A 24,847-nucleotide genomic window follows, 5' to 3' on the forward strand; every position below is an offset into this window, starting at 1 on the left:
GGGAGTACTCAAAGAACTCTGTACCACTCTGGGAAAATGATGAGCCTCATCCCCCACAGTCACACCCTCCCACAAGAGCTTTGGTTGCACCCTCGGAAGAACCATCTCTTTGTGTCTGTCCCAAGAAAATACCATGACCAAGCCATCTGCTCCGCAGATCACACACTGTTCTGCCATTTGCATCAGTCCTCTTCCTTGCATCATATCTCTACTCACCAAAATCCTACCCACATATAGGCCCAGCTCCAATTCCCAATCCTCTAGGAAGCCCTCCAAAATCTTTCTAGCCCATTTTCTATCCAGATAGCTCTTCTGTAACTTTGCTAGCATCTGTCTGTGTTATATATTTTTTCTTCATGAATATTGGTTTCCTCCTTCTTACTTCTTGCTTCAGAGTCACCAAATTCTATTGGTTGTATCAAATATAACTCAAATCATCAACTTCTCTCCTCCTTTCAGAGCCATTTTCTGGTTCAGGCCACCATCACTTCAATCGCCTCTTCCTGCATCTGGACCTCCCCACACCCCCAATCCACTCTCTACCCTAAGGCCAGCAACTCTTGCTAATATACAAGTATGCTTCAAACCCTTTATACTTTTGGTCTCAAGATAAAATACCATTTTTCCAATAGGCCTTTGGATGTGCTTCATTTACTGGTCCCTGGCTATCTTTCCAGTTACGTTTATCAATTCTCCCCCACGCCCCTCTTCCACTACCATCTTGGTGCATGCCACACTCTGGGCTTGATAGAGTCCTCTCAGCTCCTCGCACACATGCTCTCTTGGACATTCTATTTAGAATACTCTTCCCTCCCACCTGCTGTATTCCCCCTCCTGTCCTCACCCATCATTCACATGGCCTACACATAGTCTTTAGGACCCACTTTGTTGTTACCTCACCCATGAAGGCCCCACTCAAGCCCCACTGTAGATGATGAACCCACAGTGCCTTGCTCCCTCCCATTTCTGGGTTTAATTCTGTTGTATAGTAGCCCACTTACTGGTCTCCTCCTACTAGACTAGCAGCAATGTCAGAGCAGGCTCCAGGTTACGGCTGTATCCCCAGAGCTGCGCCCAGGGTCCTCCTCCAGTTGATGCTGAAAGATAACTTTTGAATGAATGAATGGAAGGAAAAATGAATCTATGCATTCAGATCCTCAAGGACAAAACCATTTCTTAGGCTCCATTCAGTGTTCAATTCAGGACCCTGTGCATTCTAGATGTAGGGAGGTAATTATTTGCGTTTAATGAAAAGGTCCCATTCTGTAAACAGTATGTTCCTCTACTTCCCTCCACACGGAAGGTCCTTTGACCAGAATGCTGACAGGAGTGCAGCTGACACAGTGACTTAGATCTGCCTCCACAGATGCTGGCTGAGTAGGCTCCCCAACCGGGATTGGGAAACCCCATGGAATGCAAGGCCTCCAGAACGTGAATGTGTTGATTAGCAAATAGGGAACAGAAAAAAAAAAACCTTGGTGGAGTCCAGAATCTCAAGTTCAAGTCCTCGGCCCTTTACTAGTCATCTGCAGGACCATAGACAAATCAGCCTCTCTGAGTTCAGTTTCCACATTGGGAAAATATGGTAAAAGAAAAGCCCAATAATTTATCTTCACTTACAGCTCTGAGTTACCATTCCATGGAATGAGCTTATCACCTTATTCCCAACAGAACTGAATAAAAATTGGACTGTTTTCAATCTAAAGTATGAACAAGGTGTTTTGTAATAATAATCTCATCCATTATATGGAATAAACTTGATAGTGAGTTTTCATATTTGGGGGCATTTGGGTTGTTTCCATATCTTGGCCAGTGTAGATAGTGCTGCAATGACTATAGGAATGCAGGTTTCCTTTTGAATTAGTGTTTTTGTGTCTTTGGGGTAGCTTCCTAGGAATGGAGTTGCTGGATCATATGGTATATCCATCTTTAGTGTTCTGAGGAATCTCCACACAGCTTTCCATAGTGTCTGCACCAGTTTACCTTCCCACCAGCAGTGTAAGAGGGTTCTGGTATCTCCACATTCTCTCCAGTATTTGTTGTTTCTGTTTATTTATTTTGTTTTCATGTGGGCCATTCTTACTGGAGTGACACGGTATCACATTGTAGTTTGCTTTGCATTTCCCTGATAACTAGTGATGTTGAACATTTTTTCATATGCCTGTTGACCATTTGTATTTCTTCTTTGGAGAAGTGTCTTTTTCGTTCTTTTGCCCATTGTTAACTAAGTTGTTTGTTTTTGTTGAGATGTATAGGTTCTTTGTAGATCTTTGATGTCAGTCCCTTTTTTGTTCTATGGTGTGTAACTATTGTCTCCCAATCTGTGGGGTGCTTCTTTGTCTTGATTATTGTCTCTTTTGCTGTAAGAAGCTTTTAGTTTGAGGTAGTCCCAGGTGTTTATTTTTTCCTTTGTTTTTCTTGCTTCTGGAGAAGAATCCTCACAGATGTTTCTGAGGTTTAGGTCATAGGATGTTTTGCCTATGTTTTCTTATGTATTTTACGGTGTCAGGTCTTACATTCAAGTCTTTTATCCATTTTGAGTTGATTTTTTGTATATAGTGTGAGATAGTCTAGTTTAATTTTTTTTATATTGCACTCCAGTTTTTCCAACACTATTTACTGAAAAGGCTTTCCTTGTTCCAGTGTAAATGCTTTGCTCCCTTGTTACAGATTAGTTGACCATATACATGTGGTTTTATTTCTAGGCTTTCAGTTCAGTTCCATTGGTCTGTGTGTCTGTTTTTGTTCCAATACCATGCTGCTTTTATTATAATGGCTTTTTAATATTGCTTGAAATATGGGAGTGTAATGCCTCCATTTTCCCCCTTTTAGTCAGGAAAGCTTTCACTATTTGGGGTTTTTTTTTTTTTGTGGTTCCATATGAATTTCATCGTGTTCTATTCATCTGAAGAATGTCATTGAGATTTTTATTGAAATTGCATTGAATTTGTAAATTGTTTGTGGTAAGATGGCCATTTTTATGATGTTGATTCTTCCTACCCATGATTAGGGAATATCTTTCCATTTCTTTGTGTCTTGTTCTGTTTCTATTAACAGTGTTTTGTAGTTTTCCTTGTACATGTCTAGGTCTTTCACTTCCTTTGTTATGTTCAGTCACAGGTACTTAATTTTTTGGGGGTACAATTGTAAATGGAATGGTTTTCTTAATTTCTTCCTCATGAGATTGTTTGCATGTAGGAAGGCTACTGATTTTTATGCTTTGATTTTGTAACCTGCCACTTTACTAAAATGGCTTATTGTTTTAATTAGTTTTCTGTGGAGTTTTTAGAATTCTCTATATATTATCATATCATCTGCATATAATGACAGTTTCATTTCTTTTCTCCCTACTTGGATTCCTATTATGTCTCTCTCTTGCCAAGTTCCCAGATAGGACTTCTAGTACTATCTCGAAAAGCAGTGGTCAGAGTAGACGTCCTTGTCTTGCTCCAGATCTTAATGGAAAGGCTTTCAGTTTTTCACCATTCAGAATGATGTTAGCTGTGGGTTTGTCATACATGGCTTTTATTATGTTAAGATTACTAATGGCTCCCTTCTATTCCAAAAATGTTGTCCCTTGTATTCCAAGAATTTTAACGACCTTTATCATAAATGGATGTTGGGCTTTATCAAATGCTTTTTCAGCATCTATTAATATGATCGTATGGTTTTTATTTTTCTTTTTGTTGATGTGGTGAATTACAATGATTGATTTTTTGGATGTTGAGCCATCCTTGTGTCCCTAGGATAACTCTCACTTGGTTGTGATATATAATCCATCTTATGCGTTGATGGATTCAGTTTGCTAAGATTTTGTTAAGGATTTTTGCATCTGTGTTCATTAAGGAGATTGGTCTGTAGTTTTCTTTTTTGTGTTGTCTTTGTTTGGTTTTGGTATTAGTGTAATGTACACCTCATAAAATGAATTTGGTAGTTTTTCTTCTTGATTTTTTAAAAAGAGTTTTTGTAGGATTGGTAACAGTTTATCTTTGAATGTTGGGTAGAACTCATTTGTGAAACCATCTGGTCCTGGGCTTTTGTTTTTTGGGAGGGTTTTGATTAGTGTTTCACTACTTGTAATTGCTTTAGGTTTCTTATATCTTCTTTGTTCAGTTTTGGGTGATTGTGTAATCTTAGGAATTTGTCCATCTCATCTAGATTATTGAACTTGTTTGCATATAAATGTTCATAATAATCTCTAATTATTCTGTGGATTTCTACTGTGTCTGTTATAATTTATTTTTTTAAAGATTTATTTATTCATACATACAAGAACTAGGATATAGGTCAGATGCGCGGGAGGGTGAGAGGATTCACCAGAGACAGAGCAGGGAACAGAACAGGCACACTGAGTAAGATACACTGGTGAAGGGAGCAGCGGGCGAGACAGAAGAGGTCTGCTGCACCATGTGGGATTCTCACCAGCTGGCCGGGATGGAACCACGCTGCAGAGGCTGTGGACAGCTTCACAGCGCTGTGTTCAACCGCCTGTGCCACCAGGGAGGCCCCTCTTTTCACCTTTTTTATTTGAAGTCTATTCTATCTCCACTAAATTTGGCTGCCCGTGCCTTCCTTTGGGGGTCATTTGTTTGTAAAATTGTTTTCTAACCCTTTACTTTCAATCTATGCTTATTTTTAGAGCTTAAGTGTGTTCCTGGAGGCAGGAGAAGGTTGGATTCTGTGTTTTTGTTTTTGTTTTTAATATTTTTTTTTAATTTATACAAGCACTGGGTACAGTCAGAAGCGTGGGAGGGTGAGAGAATTCACCAGAGCCAGAGTGGGGAACAGAACAGGCAGACCAATGAAATCCACTGCTGAGGGGAGCAGTGGGCGCAGCAGGGGAGGTCTGTCGCACCATATGGGACCCTCAGTGGCAGCCAGGGATCAAACTGGCACTGCAGAGGCTGCGGGCAGCTTTGCAGCCCAGCGCTTAACCACTGCGCCACCAGGGGAGGCCCTGGATTCTGTTTTTTAATCCAGTATGCTACTCCATGTCTTTTTATTGGTGAGCTTAGTCCATTAACATTTAGAGTAATTATTGATATATTAAAGTCTGTTATTGCCATTTTGGTGATCATTTTGTGGTTCTGTTCACTACCTTGTTCTGTTCTTCCTGTTCATTCCTCTGTTGGTTTAGATTTTAAGACTTCTTGTAATATTTCTTGGAGTGGGGGTTAGGAGCAATGAATTTCTGAAAATTTTGTTTGAGAAGTTCCTTTATTTTCCCTCATAAAGGAAAGAGAACTTCGCGGAATAAAGTATTCTTGACTGGCATTTTCTGTCTTGGAGTTTTTTGAATATGTTGCTCCATTCTCTTCTTGTCCATAGTGTTTCTACAGAGAAGTCTGATGTTAGCCTGATTGGTTTTCCTTTATTGGTTACCTGTTTCTTTCCCCTCATCAGCTCCATTGTTTTTTCTTTGTCTTAGACTCTTGGTAACTTTACTATTATGTGTCATGCTGTAGTTTTCATAATGGTAGTTGGTATTCTTCTAGTTTCCTGTAGGTCTATTTTCATTTCCTTCTTCATGTTTTGGAAGTTCTCATCAATTATTTCCTTGAATAATTTCTCAGTTCCTTCATCTCTCTCTTCTCCTTCTGGGATTCCTATAACTCTTATATTTCCTTTCCTCGTGGTGTCAGATTATTCTTGGCATGTTTGTTCTTTCTTTTTCCCTTTCTTGGAGTGTCCCTCTTTCTTTTTTGTTTCTTTTTATATCTGTATCTTTTTATATCTGTGTCTATCATTCTTCCATCTTATCTTACTTTTTCCAGAATTTTTTAGTTCTTCCATTGATCTTCAGGAACCTCCCTCAGTTCCTTTACTTTTCTATTTAAAGATTAAATCTCAGCCAGTTCTAGAAAAGTATGGGCCAGCCGGCAAGGCTGTGGAAACCAGCAACCCCTCCCCCGCCACCAGTACCCTTTTGGGAACTGAGTAAAGGCAGAGGGAGGGCTCCACAAACAAGGTGAAAGTGTAAACTAGACTGCATGGCTGTGGGAGGCCAGCGACCCCCAAGCACCCTTTCCAGGACTAGTAAAGGCAGAGGGAGGGCTCCACAAACAAAGGGGGGCAGCTAGTCACAAGAAAGTGCCTGCCAGCCCACAGGGCTATTGACCCTGAGCAACCCTTCCAGAACTGAGTAAGGCCCGCGACCCCTGAGCAACCCTTCCAGAACTGAGTAAAGGCAGAGGGAGGGCCCAGCAAACATAGGTGAGCAGCGAGATCCACTTCAGTGCTCTCTGGGCCACACATTGCTGTGGGAGGCCGGTGACCACTATGCACCTGTGCACTCTATCTGGAAGAGTGAGTAAGGCCAGGAAGGTAAAGGGAGGGCCCAACCCCCACAGGTAGCAGCAACCACTTGGGAGAGTGCCTTTTGGCCCAAACACAATGTTAGCATCTGCATGAACCCCAACACACCTGCACAGACCCCGCCCAGCATTGTAGGTTAAGACATACATGTAGGGGTGAGACTAGCAGCATACAGAGACTCAATGATCTTAAGGACTAGCACCCGTTAACCCATCCACAGCATCACAGTCCTTGCAAAGTCTGGCATGACAGAGCCAAACTTGGCCCTGCCTCCAATCCCCGATGTCCCTGTAGGGGCACCCCAAAGAGATGCCCGCCAGCACCAGTGGCACAGTGACCCAGCACATAGAACAAATTCAAAAACAACAGGAAGAAGGGAAAACACAAGTAGCCAAGCAACCCCTCTAGGGAATGACACACCATAAAAATAAAATCAGCTTCCAGAGCTCAACAACATAGAAGACTTTCTCTGCCTGACAGAGAATTCAGAATCACCATGATAAGAAAACATAAAGAAGATGAAGAGAATGATATGAGAAATATAATTAATGAACTGAAAAATGAAACTGAGTCTTTAAAGAAAGAAATGCAGATTAATGGAGGAGCTAAAGAATTCTGGGAAAAGTTATGAAAACAGAATTGATGAAATAGAAGAACTAATCAGTACTCTCAAAGATACAGATATAAAAGAACAAAAAAAGAAAAGGAACATAATGGACAAAGAAAAAAATTGAAGAAACACTTCAAGAAATATCTGACACTATGAAGAAAGGAAATATGAGTCATTAGAATCCCAGAGGTGAAGAGAGACAAAGGAACCAAAAATGTATCCAAGGAAATAATTGAAGAGAACTTCCCAAACATGAAGAAGGGAATAAAAATAGAAATATAGGAAACTAGAACACCAAATTACCACAGGCAAACTACAGCAAGATACATAATAGTAAAGCTCCCAAAAGTCCAAGACAAAGAAAAAATAATGAAGCTGATGAGGGGAAAGAAACAGATAACTTATAAAGGAAAACCAATTAGGCTGACATCAGACTTCTCTGAAGAAACACTACAGGCAAGAAGAGAATGGAGCAACATATTCAGAAAACTCCAAGATTAAAAAAATGCCAGCCAAGAATAATTTATCCTGCAAAACTTTCCTTCTTATATGAAGGAAAAATAAGGACCTTTTCAGACAAACAAAACCTTCAGAAATTCACTACTACTAAACCCCCACTATAAGAAATATTACAGGAAGCCTTAAAATCTAAACTAACAGAAGAATGACCTGGAAGAACTGAACAAGGTAATGAATAGAAACATAAAGATAAACGTAAGAGTGTAAATGGCAGCTTTACACTCACATATATTAATAATCACCCTAAATATAAATGGACTAAATTCATCAGTTATAAGACAAGGGTAGCCCATTGGATAGGAAAACAGAACCCAATGTTCTGCTATCTTCAAGAAACACACCTAAGAACCAAAGATCAACATAGATGAAAAGCAAAGGACTGGAAAACAATTCTACAAGTAAATGGCCCCCAAAAGAAGGCAGGGCAGCCATACTTATATCAGATAAAAATAGACTTCAAACTGAAAAAAGGTAACAAGAGACACTGATGGTCACTACATAATGATCAAAGGGACAGCACACCAGGAAGTTACACTACTCAATATCTATGCATGCAATGAAGGAGCACCAAAATACATTAGACAATTTTTAATCTGAAAAAAAAATTGGAGAAAATACATGCATGGTAGGAGACTTCAACATCCCATTCTCACCAATGGACATAACAAAGAACAACAAGACAAAAAATAAAGACAACATCCCTCGACAAAGACCTAGAACCCATGGGTCAAATAGACATCTATAGGACACTTCACCACAAAAACACTGAATACATATTCTCTCAAGTGCACATAGATCATTCTCCAGGATATACCATGTACTGGGACACAAGATAAATAACAAATACAGAAAGATCGAAATCATATCAACCACCTTCTCTAACCATAAAGGCATCAAACTAGAAATCAACTGCAAAAAGAAAGCAAGGAGCCCCCCACCCCATCACATGGAGAATGAAGAACATGCTACTGAAAGACCACTGGATCAATGAGGAATTCAAAGAAGAAAGAAAGAAGTGCATTGAGACAAATGACAAAGAGGACACACCTTTCCATAATATATGGGATGCAGCAAAAACAATAATAAGAGGAAAGTATATAGCAATACAGGCCCACATCAAGAAACAAGAAAGAATTAAAAAAAAAAAACCCCTAATTTCTCATCCTAAAGTACTAGAAAAAGAACAACAAAAAGATCCAAAAACCAGTGGAAAGGAAATAATAATTCAAGCAGAAATCAATGAAAGAGAAATAAAAAAGACAATTCAAAAAATTAATGAAACCAAAAGCTGGTTCTTTGAAAAAAAGTAAAATAGACAAAGCTCTAGCTAGACTGACATCATGAGGAAAAAAAGGGGGGGAAATCAAATAAATAGAATCACAAATGAAAGAGGAGAAATTAAACAGACACAGCAGAAATACAGAGATAATCAGAGATTACTATGAACAGTTATATGCAAACAAGTTCAACAATCTAGATGAGATGGACAAATTCTTAAAACTAAGCATCCAAAGCTGAATAAAGAGAAAGAAAACTTAAACAAACCAATTACAAGTAATGAAATCCAAACAGTAATCAAATCCCTCTCCAAAAACAAAAGTCAGGTCCAGATGGTTTCACAAATGAGTTCCACCAAATGTTCAAAGATGAACTGGTGCCTATCCTACAAAAACTCTTCCAAAAAATTTAGAAAGAAGGAATACTAACGAGTACATTTTATGAAGTCAACATTACACTAATACCAAAACCAAAGATAACACAAAAAAACTACAGACCAATGAACACAGATGCAAAAATCCTCAATAAAATCCAAGCAAACCAAATTCAACAGCACATCAAAAGGATAACACATCATGACCAAGTGGGATTTATACCAGGGACACAAGGGTGGCTCAGCATCTGAAAATAAATTAATGAAATTCACTGCATCAACAAAAAGAAAAACAAAAACCATGTGATCATACCAATAGGTGCTGAGAAAGCATTTGATAAAGTCCAATATCCATTTATGATGAAGACCCTTGAAATTCTTGGAATAGAAGGAACATATGTCAACACAATAAAAGCCATATATGAGAAACCTACAACCAATATCATTCTTTTTTTTTAAGATTTATTTTATTTTTGTGCATATAATAATTGGGGTATAGACCAGAGGTGTGGGGGGGTGTGAGAGGATTCACCAGAGACAGAGTGGGGAGCAGAACAGGTGGATCTACTGAATTACTGCTGAGGGAGCAGCAGGTGAGACAGGAGAGGTCTGCTGTGCCATGTGTGTTAGCTCCCTGGTCAGGGATCAAACTCATGCTGCAGTGGCTGGTGATTGCTTCATAGTGCTGATATTTTAACCCATGTACCCCCAGGGAGACCCACCAACAGCATTCTTAATGGTGAGAAATGAAAAGCCTTCCCTTTAAGATCTGGAATAAGACAAGGATGTCTACTCTCACCAATGCCTTTCAATATAATACTGGAAGTCCTAGCGAGAGCAATTAGGCAAGAAAAAGACATACAAGGAATCCAACTAGGGAAAGAAGAAGTAAAACTATCACTATTCATGGATGATAAGATAATATAGAGAGAGAACCCTAAAAACTCTGCATAAAAATGAATGAAAACAATAAGCCAGTTTAGTAAAGTGACAAGTTACAAAATCAGCATAGAAAAATCAGTAGCCTTCATCGCCTTCCTATATGCAAACAATATATCAGAAGAAGAAGAAATCAAGAAAAACATCCCATTCACAGTTGTGCCAAAAAGAAATAAATATCTGGGAATAAACCTCACAAAGGAGGTGAAAGATCTATACAAAGAAAATACAAAACATTGAGAAAAGAAATAGAAGAATATAGAAATGGATACTTATATTCCTGTGTTCCTCATAATAGCTAAAATATGGAAACAATCTAAATGCCCAAAAACACATGACTAGCTCAAGAAGATGTAGTATATATATACAATGGAATACTACTCAGCAATCAAAAAGGATAAACTTATGCCATTCACAGCAACATGGATGGAGCTGGACGGGATTATGCTCAGTGAAATCAGAAGGCAAAAGAAAACTATTGGATGGTTTCACTTACAGGAGGAACACAGGGAAACTATACAAGAGATGAGGGCGGGGGGAAGACACAGCTAACAGGCAAACAATGAATCAGAGACGTTCATCAGGAGAGGGACAGGGAAAGGGATCAAAACAGGAGGGTGTCTTGGTGGTGGTATATTTATGGTGACAACACCTGAGAGGGGAAATCAGGGATGTACAAAAATAAACAACAATGTAAAAATAAATAAATAAAAGATTCAATCTCATTCTTCTGTTCAGTATGTTTCCCATAGCTTTGTTCCTTTTCTGCTTCTTTTAGTTTTTTTAAAATTAATTAATTAATTAATTTTAAAAATAAATTTTATTTTTATATTCCCCATACAATTGCAACCCCCTTATTTTGACCCCAATCCCTCCCCTCCCCGCCCCCTACCCTCCATAGAGTGTCTCTGGTTCATAGTTTTTTGTTGATTTTGATTTTTTCTTTCTTATAGCTATTCTTTTTTCTGGTCCCTTATTTAGGTTTTCTAGATTCCTGCTATGAGTGAGACCATCCGGTATTTTTCTTTTTCTTTCTGGCTTTTAGTTTTTTAATTAAGATGATTCTGAATTCTGTATTTATCAGGCAGAAAAATTCTTCCATGTCAGTGTCATTGGATTCTGGAAGCTGATTTTCTTTCTGTGGTGTATTGTTCTCAGGAGGGCTTGCTTGACCACTTGTATATCTCTTTCTCCCAATTATTTGCTTTCATATTTGTCTTTAGCATAGGCCATGTGGCCACTGGTGCCCATTGGCATGACTTGTGTGTGCTTTTAACAGGGTGTATATGGATTTTCCTGGAGCTTGGGCCACTGTGGGTGAAGGGTGGAGGTGGGGACGGGTGTTCCCACCTACCAGACCTCTTCTGATGGCCAATGGATGGATCAGCACACTGCCGGAACACTGCTGCAACTGGGCAGGTTTGGGGTCAGGGGTGGCAGAGGCAAACATATAGGTGGTATGACTGTCTCTGTTAGAAATAGTAATATGTCCAACTAGAAAACTGCATTCCAGTCTCCCCTGAAGGTAGAATGACCATGTGACTAAGTTTCAGACAATAAGATTTGAGCAGAAGTGTAGCATCCAGGAAGTCTCCCTAAAGTGGGGGGATACATGCTTTGCCTGCTCTCTCCTCTCCTCTGTGATGGCTCCATAAGAATATGGTGTCTGAAACCAGACAGCCATGTTGGACCATGTGGAGATGTGCTAAGGAAGAGGGGACAGCAGGGCAGAGGTACGTGGGACTCTGACACCTGGAGCCATCATGCAGCCCTGGGCTTTTCTCTTAGACGTCTTTGCCATGGAAGAGAAACAGTTTCTATCTTGTTTAGACTAATACTATTTTCATTTTCCTGTCACATGTAACCAAACTTAATCTTAATTGAAAAAACAATCATCTATGTTATTCAGGATCCCACGCTAGATGCTGGAGAGAGGGGATGCAAAGGTGTAGGATTTAGACGTGAAAAATGTAGGCAAAAAGGTTCTGTCTGGGTGTGAAGGAAATGCTTAATGCTAAGAAAAGCTTGACCTGGCATGAAAAGTTGTGGAAGATGAGGCCAGGGAATAAGGTGGAAGGAACTTTAAAGCTAGGCAAATGGAGTTGAACCTAATCCTGTGACAGGCTAACACAACAGACAGCCTTCCTTCTCCCAGCTTGGACAAGGCCCTTGGCAGATCACTGGGCCAGGGTGGCAGAGCCAGTCTTCCTGTTCCACATCATCCCACAGTTGTGTGCTGCCTCTGAGAGAATCTGGGATGGAAAGTAGCAATTGAGGTTGTGCTCTTTGACCTAGCCAGAGAACTGGACTATGCCCCCCATTACACACCATACCTCCAAAGGAAACTTGGGGGGTGGCCAGAAGTCTAGGATCTACATTTAAGTCAGAGGATCCTTCCTGGGGTCCCCTGTGATGCACCCCAGGATACTGCAGTGATCAGAGTGCTATTTGCCATGTCCTAAGTGGTCCATATGTCAGGCACAGTGTGGAATGCTCTGCATACATTATCTAACTTCCTTCCCTCAGAGGCATAACTTGACAGTTATAATACCACCCTATTTTGCAGATGAAGAAACTGAAGCTCTATGAAATGAAACCACCTGCCCAGAGTCACTCAGTTGACAGCAAAGTTGAAGTACAGAGCTATTTGTTCAAAGACACGTTCTTAGCCCCACATTCTAACAACTTCCCAATTCCTTCCAAAGCATGGAACAATCTTGTTCCTGCTCAGACTCTGGGGACTTACCTAGTTTGTTGGGCTGAGCAGTGCTAAGAACCTATTGCCATTTTTCAGCTGTGTACACTCCACCTGCAATCGGCAGCCAGCATCTCATCCAGGAATCACACTACACGCACATGAACCAAGTGGGTGGTGGGGTGAACCCATGGATGGCCAGACCCCTGTGGCCTCACGCCTTCCTGGGCTCTTAACAGTGTCTGGCCATAGGGTAGGGTTGTCAGAGTCCTCCTATTCCAGAGTTCACAGATTCCAATAAGCTGTTTCATGGGATCTGAGACACTCTGTTCTTTGTGTCCTTCCTTTGCTGTCATAGTTAGAATGCATTTTTTAGTCTTTGAGCTGACATTCATTCAATAAACAATTGGTCATTGGAACTGAATCTTCTGTCACTGCCAAATGTTGGGAAGTTGAGTTCACTTTGCTGGTTATCCAGTGTGTATCTGTCCTGTAATGTGGTTTGACCAGTGTTTCCATGAAGCCTGTATTCCCCTTAGCTGACCTCAGTGGTTTTCTTCTAGAACTTCCACAGGAAACACCTTAGGATGTATCCTACAGAGCTCCCAACTCCCTCTGCATTCATTGCCCAACTCTGAGGGCACAAGCACTTTTCCAGACTGCCCTGTGTGGCCACCAATCCACATCATTCCTGTTTGTGCAATCTCCTTTCCCCTTGGCCTAATTGTCACGGTTTCTTTCCAAGCTTAGCCTAAAGCTCTCACGCCTGTATCTTCTCCCCTAATCAGACTGAAAACAGAATGTGTTCTCCTTATTTTATTATGACAAGATCTATTAGGCTCACCTTAAATGTAGCAGATCTTGATGGTATAGTATAACTCTTCTTGTGCCAGCTGACCTTTTCTATAGGCAGCGAAGGTCAGTGGCCAAATCAGGTGGGGCTGCAGGCCGTTCTACCTCGTACTAGTTGTGTGATCTCTGAACAGGTTTTGAAATCTGTAAAGTGGAAATGATAATACCTGCCTTACTGTGAGGTTCAAATAAGATCTTGGATGGGAAACCCATTTGTAGACCATGAAGTCACACTCCTATGTTAGCCATGAGTGATTTTTTCACTCATCGTTACTTAATTTTCACAAGGCTAAGAGGTGGGTATCATCTGCTCCTTGCACAGACGTGGAGATTCAGTGAAGAAGCACCAGGGTTGCTGAGGTCCAAGGCCAGCGCTCCCCATCCGGTGCTCTTTACCCTCTGCTAAGCCATAGTCCCGGGCTTGTCCCTGCCGATAGCTGTGTCATTGTCACACGGTGGACAGCACATCTTTTGAGTCCATGACCTTAATTCTGGAAGCAAATCGGTTGTCAAGAGCCACACTGGGGAGAGGGGACCAAGGGAAATCAGTCAAAGCCTTAAGGCTCCTCTTTCTCTCCCCTCCCCCCAGTTGCCTGACTGCCCCAAAACATGAGTGTGTTTGCATCTGCTTCCGCCCCAGGGTTAGAGTGAGTCAATGCTGAAAGCAAGTGGGAATCAGTAGTGTGGCCCTGAAGAGCCTTGCCGTCTGGCTCAGGCATGAACTCAGAACCACAGGGAAGCAACACTTGAGCATAAAACTGCACACGGTCGTGTGCAGTGAGTGGGGAGGCCAGAAGGTCATCCCTAGACGTTCTGCTCCATTTTGGAGCACTGGCAATTCCTGAAGCTCCCCATGGCTCCAACAAATGCAAGAGGTTATTTTGGTTTGGGGAGCTGACAAATCTGTGTCATCCCCTCCATTCCTCAACCACTCTCCTGAGGTCCCCCTCAGCCCTCTCCCTTCCTGCCCTGAGAGCTGCCTCATCCCCTCATCCTCTAGCTGAACACTGTCCAATGGAGATAGAATCAGCCACATGTGTAGGTTCAAGCTTTCTGACAGACACTTTTTAAAAAATATTTTTATTTACTTATACAAGAGCTGGGGTACAGGCCAGAGGCACAGAGAGTGAGAGGATCCACCAGAGACAGAGTGGGGAACAAAACAGGCAGACTGACTGAAATACACTGCTGAGGGGAGCAGGGTCAGCTGGGGATCAAACCCGCGCTGCAAAGGCTGTGGACAGCCTCACAGCGAGGCACTCAACTCGCTGCACCACCAGGGAGGTCCCTGACAGACACATTTTAAAGAGAAACAAGTGGAATTAATTTTTGTCTATTTTCTCAACCCAATTCAGGTGTCCCCCACTTTTTGAAAGTTTGCATTAAGCCACTTTGCTTTCACAAAAGTCATACATTGGTACCTGTTTTCTCTGAAGAGGAAGAGGATTTTCACTTTCATGGCAAAAAGCAAAGAGCGGGTTGGGTGTCGATTTTGCAACCCAGTGCTAGACGCAGCGGCACCCCAGCAGCATGCAGCTCGGCCAGGCCCCACCCCCCCAACCCCCGGGAAGGGCTGCAGGCAGCCATGCGATTACTGTCCGTTCCTGCTGTTCCTGCTCTGACTACACATAAGTGTGGTTTTAGAAATGTGTTATTTGCTATGATTTATTAGGTTATTTTGGGGTTCTGGGAATTCTCGAAAATTATTCCGTGATTGTTTCTTTGCTTTACACCATTTTGACTTACGAAAGATTTCATAGGAAGGCTGCTCTACTTTCAGATAGTGGGAAAACCCCATGGGGCCTAAGGTAGCCTCATCAGGTAACCAGTATAGTGACTAAGAAGTTACTGGGTCTTTGAAATCGGATGCACGTTTACATGGAGGGCACCTCTCGGTGCAGACTAGCCTCATCGCAAGTGCTTGGTAGTTGCATGTGAGTGATGGCCTCTCCTGAACAGGGCAACTATAATCCAGTGGGCTGACTCTCTCACTGTGTTTTCATCTGCCCTGCCTCCCCACTTCAGGCCCTTGCTGACTCTTGTGCCCACCTAAAAAATAACCTTTGAACTGATTCTTGCTCTTGATTTTCCCATCTCCCCTCTACATTGCAGGCCAAGCCTCCCCTGTTGAGACATGTGGCCCTCAGTACCTTCCCATTGGCTGTGGAACTGAAAGGCCTTTACAGTAAGGACTATTCCCAGCATCTCTCTCCACCATCTGCCCAACCTGTTCCCCCGTCTCTGCCCACTGTCTGCAGAGTCCACCTTGCTTGCTTCCCTCTGGGCCTGTGGTCATACTGCTCCTGCTACCTGGAATACGCATCTCTCTGGGTCAGAAACCTACTCATCCCACAGTCCCCTGTCCAGCTGCCTCCTCCTGCAGGAGCTCCTTCACGCACCTTCTGACATGAAATCAACTCCCCTCAGAGTTCCAAAGCTGTTCACAGGCCCTATCTGGAACTCATTTCTTGTTTCAAGTGGGTAAATGGCCTCCAGGGTCTTTCCCAAAAGACCTCTTGATCACATCTCTGTCTTGGACATGGCTTTTATGGGTCCATTTGTCTCCCTTACTCGTCTACAGGCTCCACGAGGTCAGACAGCAGATGTTTCCATCACCAAGTGTGCTGGACTAGTATGGAACATTCTGAGTCTGTCCTCAAGGCTCGTTGGCTGAACTGAGCAGATGTAAACAGAGTAGGTGGTTCTCATCCTCTGGTCCCAGAGGCGCATGAGAGAGTGTCCAGGCAGGCTGGACCCTGGAAAGGAGGAAGCCTACGCCTTCAGGGAGAGGGGAGGAGCCCAGAGGATTGCCCCTGTGGGGAATGGAAGGAAACCCGTGGACAACCTATAAACTGAATTGAGAGAAATGCTGTTCAGAAATGAAACCTGACAAATCAAATCCCTCAGCACATCAGCTAAGTGAGGGAACACTCATTCGCCCTATGAGAGGACCACAGGAGCCCACTCCACTTCCCTGTCTGGAGAGGCCTTCCCACTGGTGGCCAGAGCTGCTTCCTGCAGTCGAGGTAGACTGGGTGGAAACCTGTAGCCTTTTCCTGCCTTACTGTGCTGGCGGACTCTGCAAGTAGCAAGTTTTAAGGGCCTGACCTCTTCAGAGGGAGTTTACTGGTGTTCTTGCTAGTCTTACCAATGTTCTTGTGCTGATCCCCAGCTGAGTAAGTGGGAATAAGCCGAGGCTTTTCCCAGAAATCTGCAGCCCCTTACCTGATTTGGGGGCTCAGAGGGAAAATTGATAGAGAGCTACTTTGTGCAAAGGTCTCTCATATTTTGTATACTATATATAGAGGAAGGAGCTGGCATTTAGGGGTGTTTTATGTAAGAGGTTGTTGCTATTGCTGCTGTTGTTAACCATCCAAACAGTAAAAGTACTCTGGAAATATTCAGATGTCCTTAACACTCCCAAATAATTTAAGCACATGCCCTAGGCTGCCTCGGTTGTCACCTTTTTCAATTTCTGAAAGACTGGAGAACTTTCCAAGGAGAACTTAAACTCTAATGTTTGAGGGTGTATTTTCCACTTCCTGTACCCAACCTCCTCATTAGGGATTTGCAAGTGCATTTGATTGTAACTTTAGGTGCCACTAATTCACCCTGTCCTTAGGCACGTCCCTATCCCTTGGGGTCTCAGTTGCTGACTGTGGGCCTATAAATTTCTCTCCTACTGTGGTAGCCCTTTCAGGCCCAGGAATTCGTGACCGTGATTCCATTATGAAATAAGGCAGTTCCTCAAATTATAAGTCTACAGGGAACACATCCCACTTCTGGCAGAACTGTTCCTAAATTGCTGCTTTACCAGAGGTCCCAAACTTTCAAGTCTCAATGATGGCTCCAAGGAATTCAGTGTTTTCTTTTGTACCAAGGGATTGCTGGAACCACAAGTATCCTGGAAAGGCCACTTAAGCTGGCCCAGTAAAAAAAAGGAAACTGACCTTCCTACTGCTTTCCCTTCCAGCGCTTCCTGGGCCACCTGCCTGGGCCCCTCCCCAGCCCTACTGCTGTGCCATCACCACCCCGAGTTGAGGCCCTTGCATGGCTTATAGTTGCCCAACATGCCTGGCTTTCTCCTTCCCTGCCAGCTGAGATGCCCCTTCTGTGAGAAGCTGCTCTTTGGTGGGAAGAAGCCAGCCGGCTAACTCATGCTTCCTAAAGAATTAAAATACAGATGTTCCCAGAGAAACTAATTTTAAAGGGTAGAACTTGAGGCATCCATGATGAACGCAGAGAAGTTGTCTTGTGGCATGGGAATCTTCCCATACCAAATTTTGGAACTGGATATGGGTGTGGCTCTCTCCTTTGAAAGACGGCGTGCTCTTGGGAAATGTATCTAACCACTCTACTATGCAATTTCTATGACTGCAAGATGGCTCTGGAGCCACTGACCTGCCCCTATGAGATAGTGTGAAAATGCTTGCAAACTGTAAAGCTCACCACAGGCCTGCATGTCCATAGTCCCGGTACCTGTTCTGCTGGTGTGTCTGGAGCCAGCCCACTCGAAATCCTCTCGTCTTAGCTTGACCACTCAGCAGCCCTGCAGAGGAGGCAGAGGGAGAGAAAGATGCCTCTTCCCCCCACAACCTTCCCCATGCTTCATTGCCTCCCCACCTCCCCAATCACCATAGGGAAGCTGGATGTTGTTTTGTGTCTGGATTTTTCTCCCCAGGAAGACAATCCAAATCACCAAAACCCATAGGTTGAATTTCACCAAGACTGGCCTGCAGGCAGCAAGTAAGAAGGGTTTGGGCAGAGTCTGTCTATGTGGCAGATAAAACCAGGAGACATAGGAGGCTTATTTATTTATTTATTTATTTATTTATTTATTTATGTATTTCTTATTTTTTAAACCTACTGGAAAATGTGTCTCTTCTGACAATAGTCATAGTCTCTCTCAGCTCCCTCAAAGCCTGGACAGCAGGCTTGGAGTTATTTTACAATCAAGCAGCACGAGGAATTGCTTGTTCCCACATAAGGAGACCCATAAGAGGACAGCCCGCCTACCTCCAGCAGAGTGGACAGCCTCCTCGTGCAAATGCGGGCAATTCTGGTCATTTCCAAAGATTAGTATTTTGAAAACTATAACTTATCGGGAATTATTCTATTCCTAATTACCATCAGCGTCATCTGATAACAATCTGTTCCCAAATACATTTGGGGAATTTTCTTAAAATGCTAACATAGAAAAAGGAGTGAGTAAAACAAAGCCAATTCGTAGGCCACAAGAACATTATAAAGAGAGGGGCTGTTTTAGGGCAACCCCGAAAGGAAATGGGATGACCTGAGCGTGAGTCCTCACCCACGTGCTAAGAAAAATAACATAGAACAAGACCCAACTGCAGCCACACATAGAAAGGTTTATTTTCAAGAGGAAATGAAAAGAAGGGGAACTCAGAGAGAAAGAGAGAGAGAGATTAATGGGTCAATGTGTCCTAGCAGTTACTCTATCTGAGCTGGGACCCTATGAGCACACTAATGGTAGGCAAAACTAGTAGAGCCCAGGCCCACATATGTTCGGTTTTATACCAGTCGTGGCTGCTTAACTCCACCTTAGTTCCCAGCAACCCCCTTTTCAGGACATTACACATCATGGCAGATCATGGCAGGATGGGCTTTGTAATCCTAGGCGCTTGGAATCTCTTTGGCATGGAGGTGAGGTAGAGTCCATAAAACCAACAATGGGTGGAGTTCATTCAAGTCATACTCTTCCCCCAACAGGCCCATTGCATATTTTAAACCCCAGTCTAATGAAATGAAGCAATATGTGCTGGGGGACACGGTCACAAACTGATCAGAGCTGGGTTAGAACCCAGTTCCTGGGGTTTAGGATGAAAAAGCTGGAAAATAACATAGCTGAAAGAAAATTATGAGCCAGAAAAGTAAGAGGCCAAGTCAAAACTGATTCAAAACTAAATGCTGATTTAAATCCAACTAACAAATAAACATGAAAATTAAGTTTAAATTATAAAAAGCATTAAGTGGAAAATGCAAGTTTCAGAGAGGTAGAGTAAATGTTAAGCTTTCCAGTGACCTAGGCTTTTTACTCTCAGCCTCAGGGGTACCAGTGGGTTGTAAGTCTGGGAAGGAAGTGATTATTTATTGGGCAAACAAAGGTTAGAGGCAAAACAATAACAAAATGCCCAGGCTTGTGTTTGACACAAATTGAAGTCAGAAGTAGAGCTATAACCTCACTTTCGGTAAAACTGACCAGGAAGAATAAACACAGAAAGAAAACGTTCTTTCTTCCCTCACCACAAAAGGGAACAAAAGATGCCAATAACAAGAAAAACAGATTAAAAGAATTCCCGAGGTCCAGATTAACTTCCCCGGTTTGATAGGGGAGGGTGCCCACACGAGATTGCATGCGGGCAAGGCCTTTCTGGTGGCTCAGAAAAGCAAGGCAGGGTCAGATGTCCTGTGGGTGCCTGTTGCTGGCAGGGTAAAGAGATTGTCAGGACTGAGCAGGCTGGGAAGAAAGGCCCCTTTGTAAGCAATTTCAGCCTAAAGATATTCACCTCCTCCGCCATCTGCTTTCTCTGCCCTGTCTTCTTGGACTAGCAGTAGGATGATAACTGTGGAGAATAAGTAAGTAAGAGAATTATTGAGCTTCCCAAAATGTTCCAGTTTGACTAGGGTTGGTGTCCAACTTAGATTGTTTCAGGATAAAGACCCGTTTAACTGAGTGCTGTCAACTCATTGCAGAAGTGACCCGGCACCTCCCAGCCATGGCTGCCAAAGGGGCAGAGGCAAAGCTCCTCTCGGAAAATGAAAGGAGAGACCTGCATCTGCAATACTGAAGTGAAAGGACAGGAACTTCAGGACTTGAGAAAAACTAATGGGCACAGGACTTAGGTCTTATAGCAAAGGAATTTTTGTTGGTAGATTTCTGAACTACGATAAAATGTGACTCAAGTTGAAATATTCTATTAGTAAATCCCACAGATGCAGACTTTCAGTCAGGCTTTTTCTTTGTTAAAATTGCCCAAGATCTTGCTAAGCATCTAAAGAAAGTGTTACAGGGCAGAGTGACGGGCACCCCAGAACCCGCAAGCCTGCCCGCTCTAAATAGGTTTTGCCATCTGCCGTGTCAAGACCAAACATATTCTAGTGTGTGAGACCTTCAGTGGAAAGGGACTTTCATACAATTAGTGTGCAACAAGGAATAAAGTTTCCAAATCAGGCACTCAAAGTTACTCATCCTCTCGTGCGTAATTGTCCAGCCAAACAGGGTTGGCCCAAAGCAGGGCCACTGAGGCCTGAAAGCCTTCCAGGAGTCTCAGGCACCTTCTGGTGGGGACCCATAGGAAAGGGGCAGAAGGGGTCCAGCATGTCTGGGACAGAGGAGGAAAATCAAGATAAAAACTGCCTTGGTGAACCTCCCCACGGGTCTCTCACCCGCATCTGTTTTAACCAGCCCAGGACCAAGAAGCTAGTGCAGTTTTTTCTCTGCTCCGTGTGCCTCCTCGAGGTCTCCTTCTGCCTGTGGACACTTCTTTATTCTTCAGTCTCCTCTGTAGCTTCTCCTCCCTGCTCTTCTCCTCCCTACTCAGCTCTAGCCTCCCTGGGATGGGGCAGGGAACCTGGAACCTCCCCTTTTCCTGGGGACCACCCTGTTACAAAAGGAACAAGGTACCTATGATAAAGCACTATCCTTGTAACTCATGTTAACAAGTTATAAAATGATAGAGTTATATAACAGAACGTGTCCTTCCTCAAGCCTGTTGGTCAAAACCAGAATTTTGAACCTGGAAGAAATCTTAATGTGAGATCCAGGTGTAGGGGAATAACACCATCAGACAAAATGAGGCACAGGGTCTTGGAAAGGACCAATGCAAGAGGGACTTTAAACCTTAAGCGTCTTTAGTTTCACAGCATACATACCTCTGCCAACATTGTGTAATTCTTTTAAATAGTCATTTACTGCATTTCATTGACTCAGACACTTTTAAACCAGGAAACATGAACTTATCCATGGGCAAACAGCTAGTTGGTGGAAAAGTCAGGAATGAAACCCAATCTTTAGAATCCACATCTAGAACTGTATTCCTTACACCCACTACTTCTCCAACCACTTGTATACATCCCTTCTCACCCAAAAGTAGCTCATATTTTTTGTTTCAGTCAATCAATAAAAGGTCTTAATCATTTGGCATCTCAAAAGAATAAGCACGTCTAACATTTACAAGTAAAGTAGCCCAGGACTTAGTCCAGCCCTAATGGAAGCTGTTGGTTGATATGTGGTACCATATGTCAGACTGGTGACAGCCCAGATCTCTCCTCCTTGTGCTCATCACACTGTTCTCCATTTCTTCCAGAATCAGGTGCCAGGTCTAATTAAACTCCTGATTAAAGCCCAAGGCACCACGAGGGGTTCATCTGGCAAACTGGCTGGGTAGAAAGCACAAAACAGTGCTCTGATTTCCAAAGAAACTGAGATTAAATTAAGCCATAAATACTCTTCCCCAAATCATGCATGCATCCATCCGTCCATCCTTTCATTCAGCATTCTTAGCAAGCCCTGTAAGACACAGGACACATCCATCTCTTCTCCCCAGGAATTTACTGTCCATTTGAGGAGATAAAAAATGAACTCATGAAAAAAGTTAAGGGAGAGTGAGTGGGTAGATCAGAGATGGGAGGAGGGTATTCCTTAGAGGGGAAGCTGATCCAGGTGGCCCTCATGAAGGAGGCAGAGCCTATAAGCACCTGGGCTGAACTAGACATGATGCCACTTGATCTTTCTATTCCTTGGTTGAAAAGAAGTAGTGACACTGAATCCAGTTGCTTAGGAACTTAATTTTTGAAGTTTCCCCAAAGTGGAAGAGAAGGTTATTTGGACCTAATCTCCTCACTATACACAGACCCCCTCAGGACCAAGTGTGGGGCTAGCAGACGGATGAGTGTTGCTTCAGAGACAGATTCAGTTAGAATAGCGGCTCTCAGTCACGTTGGATTTAATGCCCCTTGCTATAGCAAATAACATAACTCCCTTTATTACACTCAAGTAAAAACCATGGATAACATCATCTGCCTACACATAAAACTTCCTCTCCATAATTAGAAAACAAAATTAATGCATTCCCTGTGTTATAATCAAGGAACAAAAGAATTGTATAGTAAAATAATAATTATTTCAATACCTGAAAAAATGTGGACATCACCACACTGGCAGGTCCCTTGACTAGTAAGATGTCTGCTCCTATGTGTTAAACCACAAATGTAATAGGCACTAGTCCACACAGAGTTACATGTGTTTTAAGAGTTAAACTGTGCGTTTCCATTCATAATATGATTTTCCAGAATGGTGAGCAACATGAGCAACACCAACATGAGACCTATGGAAAACTTTTACTCCCCTCTTTCTGCTTTAGTGCTTTTGTTTCCAGGCTATTATTAACATTTCCCTTAAAGTGTATCTTCTATTTTGAGCACTTCTATTACACATTCCTAAACAGTCTGTTATTATTCATACAAACTTAACTAATAATATATTGTAAGGATCCCTGCTCATCATCATTTTCTTCCTTTTCATCTTCCCTCCATCCTGAAGCCTTTAAGCAGATTCATTTATTGTTTGGTTGCGTGTTTTTTTTTAAGATTTATTTTATTTATTTATGAAGCAAAATCTGGGGTGAAGGCCAGAAATGGGGGCGGGGTGAGAGGATTCATCAGAGACAGAATGGGGAGCAGAACAGGCTCTGAGATACACTACAGAGGGGAGCAGCAAGTGAGACAGGAGAGGTCTGCTGTGCCATGTGGGTAGCCCCCTGGCTGGGGATCGAACTCTTTCATGCTGAAGTGGCTGCTGACAGCTTCATCGTGCTGAGACTTAACCCCTTGCACCACCAGGGAGGCCCCTAGGTATTTTCTTACTGTCATTTCTCTGATAGTAGATGTGGGTGACGTGTCCTTTGAATTCTTGCATCTCCTCAAATGTATTTCTTTCACTCTCTCAGGGAAGTAAGTCTTGCTACAAGATTCTTCTACAGGATTCCACAGACTGCTGGTAGGTAATATATTTTGCAGTAATCATCCCATGACTCACTTCAATTTTCTGTGCTCCAAGTTTTGTAAAAGAGAAAGTTGAATACCTTATGATCCTTCTCCCTTTGTAAGTAACTTACACTTTCTCTTTGAAAATTGTAAGACTTTCTTTTTATCTTTTGACTTCAGGGATTTACCAAGCAGTGATTCATTTGGCTTGCCCAGAACTTGCTGAAACCTTACAATCAGCTTGGCTTGGCAAAGTTACTTCCTGTTACCTAACTTTTACTTCTCCTGTTTGTACCCAATTATTTTGTCTGAAGATCTTGTCCTTTGGTTGCAGATAGTCTTTCTGTGCTCTACTGGAATCTTCACATCCTAATATTCTTGCTAATTCTAAAGTCATAATTGTTCTCTAGTGACTTTGTTTTAAGCGAGCCCCTTCAAGGAGTGTTGCTGGGTCCCTTAGGTAGTAAGGTCATGTTTGCTTTGGTCTGTTCTCTGGGCTCAGTGCCAGCTGCTAGGAGAGTATAAGACCCACAAGTGGTAGGGATTCATCCCCCTATCAAGGCGCCAGGAGGGTGACTCTCACACCTCAGCTTTCTGACAATTCCCACTTTCAGGAATAGAGATAAAATTCATTGTACCTCTACACTTCTCTTCCCTCTCATCCAGCAAGTTCTTTCGTCAAGATACTTACAAGTACCCAGATTCTGGTGTCTTCTTATGATAATAGAAGAAGGAGGGATTTAAAGACCAGTGCTTAATGTAGTTTTAAGAAAGCAAGCAAGATGAAGGGGCCTCCCTGGTGGCACAGGGAGTTAAGACGCAGCACTATGAAGCTATCCACAGCCACTACAGCACGAGTTTGATCCCCGGCCAGGGAGGTAGCCTACATGGTGCAGCAGACCTCTCCTGACTCGCCCACTGCTCCCCTCAGCAATGTATTTCAGTCAATCCACCTGTTCTTTTCCCCATTCTGTCTAATCCTTTCACCACCATCCCACACCTCTGGCCTGTACCTCAGTTCTTGTATGCATAAATAAATAAATCTTTTAAAAAACAACTATGCAAGAAGCAAGGCTCTCTAGACAGGCTGATTAGCGAGGGCTTCTTCTATACAAGGTTGGTTTATAAAGACTGGGAGAGGTGATTGCTTTGTCCATTGCAGAGACACTAACACAGAGTCAAGGAAAGTAAAGAACCAGGCAAAGATTCTCAAATAACAAGATAAATCTCCAGGAAACAACCTAATTGAATGGAGTTATAT

At 42.6% G+C, this 24,847-nt stretch overlaps 1 protein-coding gene and 1 long non-coding RNA gene across 10 annotated transcripts in view; one reads left to right on the plus strand and one right to left on the minus strand.

The window, feature by feature from the left end:
• Positions 1 to 24,847, plus strand: part of GLDN (gliomedin) — a 91,228-nt gene that overhangs the window by 12,603 nt on the left and 53,778 nt on the right. The window contains exon 1 of one of the 9 annotated variants that reach the window (XM_054701514.1): positions 15,755 to 15,766. The exons of 7 other annotated variants lie outside the window; for them this stretch is intronic. The gene's annotated coding sequence lies outside the window, so the exon portion shown is untranslated. Of the gene's footprint in view, positions 1 to 15,754; positions 15,767 to 23,579; positions 23,600 to 24,847 lie in introns of those variants that run through there. One more of the 9 variants, XM_054701525.1, reaches the window with a different exon arrangement.
• Positions 1,068 to 23,914, minus strand: LOC119238624 (uncharacterized). Its single transcript, XR_005123606.1, has 4 exons — positions 23,467 to 23,914; positions 18,031 to 18,130; positions 13,574 to 13,725; positions 1,068 to 1,097 (listed from the first exon to the last, which is right to left on the minus strand). It is a non-coding gene; the product is annotated as an uncharacterized LOC119238624 (long non-coding RNA).

Source organism: Talpa occidentalis, unplaced genomic scaffold (genome assembly GCF_014898055.3).
Source record: "Talpa occidentalis isolate TD23 unplaced genomic scaffold, MPIMG_talOcc4v2.1 talOcc4.11, whole genome shotgun sequence".
NCBI lineage: Eukaryota > Metazoa > Chordata > Mammalia > Eulipotyphla > Talpidae > Talpa > Talpa occidentalis.